Source organism: Galeopterus variegatus, unplaced genomic scaffold (assembly GCF_000696425.1).
Source record: "Galeopterus variegatus unplaced genomic scaffold, G_variegatus-3.0.2 Scaffold2788, whole genome shotgun sequence".
NCBI classification, from domain to species: Eukaryota; Metazoa; Chordata; class Mammalia; order Dermoptera; family Cynocephalidae; genus Galeopterus; species Galeopterus variegatus.
In genome coordinates this window covers 91,473-92,759 of record NW_007728899.1, presented here as the reverse complement: position 1 = coordinate 92,759, position 1,287 = coordinate 91,473, and the positions used below count along the sequence as shown (strand labels likewise).

Here is a 1,287-nt window from a genome sequence, read left to right as displayed (position 1 = left end):
ATTCCTGGACTACAAAGTGTTTGCATTTGAACAATTAATACCCTAGGAAGGGAGTCTTTACTATAATATTTGGGACTTAATATATTAACATATATAGTCTTTACTATAATATTTGTGGATTGGTACGAATAATGCTTCTGGAGAACTGTAGGGTTTATTGATTTTAGGGATGTATGGTTTTTGGCTGCTCCATATTCCTTTTAAATTTACTTTGTCTCAGTAGTTTTGTGAGATGTGTTTTGGCTATGTTGAGATGTATTTCTCATACCCTGTCTTCTGCACACATTGGGCCCAGCTGTTTCTATTCATTTGTGTCTGCTGCAGGAATGATGGATAGAGTGCCTGCAGGAACACTGCCAGAAATTTTAATTTTTTGTAATATCCTTGGACATCCAAGTTGATACGTTGCTCTAAGTGATGGGAGTCTGTGTTGGCACCCTGGATTAGGCTATAACATGATCTTCTTTTTTTTTTNTTCTAATTGTAGATTATGTTGGCTCTCTTCCTAGAATGTTGGATTCCCACACATCTTTTGGAATTTTGGTTTGCAGGCTCCTCTTGAGTAGGTGTTATTTTTGCTTACATATGTGGTTTACCAGGCAGCTAGGTCCAATTCCTGGTCATGATGCTGTTTCATGATATGTTTTAGTCAGCTTTATTTATTTAATTTTAATTTTTTTTTGCATCTGTGTTGCAGTGGGGATGGCTTAGGAGATGAGCATATAGTACCCTTTCAGCCATATGTTCGTTACATGCATTATTTAGCAAATAATGCAAATTACCTTAAGGATTTTGGATGAAAGGCTTACTTGTTGGCATTTTAGTGTTTGCATGGTAAGTGTTATCTATCCTGCTTCTTCTAGGGTCATCTTGTGGTCATTCCAGATTCACTTTCTTATGAGTCAGACCTGAGGTAGAGCTGTACACACAGCCACATCTTGTCACTAGTCACTAATATACTTTTCAGGGAGGAAACGTTATAGGCTTAATCAAGGACTGAGTCACCTTCTGATGAGTCTGATGTTTTTGTTTTTGTTTTTTTGAAGAGCCAAGCTGGGCACATGGAGGTTAATTGATGGATGAACAACAATCTGAGCATTCCTGGACTACAAAGTGTTTGCATTTGAACAATTAATACCCTAGGAAGGGAGTCTTTACTATAATATTTGGGACTTAATATATTAACATATATAGTCTTTACTATAATATTTGTGGATTGGTACGAATAATGCTTCTGGAGAACTGTAGGGTTTATTGATTTTAGGGATGTATGGTTTTTGGCTGCTC

The 1,287-nt window shown here is 36.7% G+C and overlaps 1 protein-coding gene across 1 annotated transcript in view; it reads left to right on the top strand.

Moving 5' to 3' along the window:
• Nucleotides 1-1,287, top strand: part of TYW1 (tRNA-yW synthesizing protein 1 homolog (S. cerevisiae)) — a 232,527-nt gene that overhangs the window by 139,775 nt on the left and 91,465 nt on the right. The window lies entirely within an intron of this gene.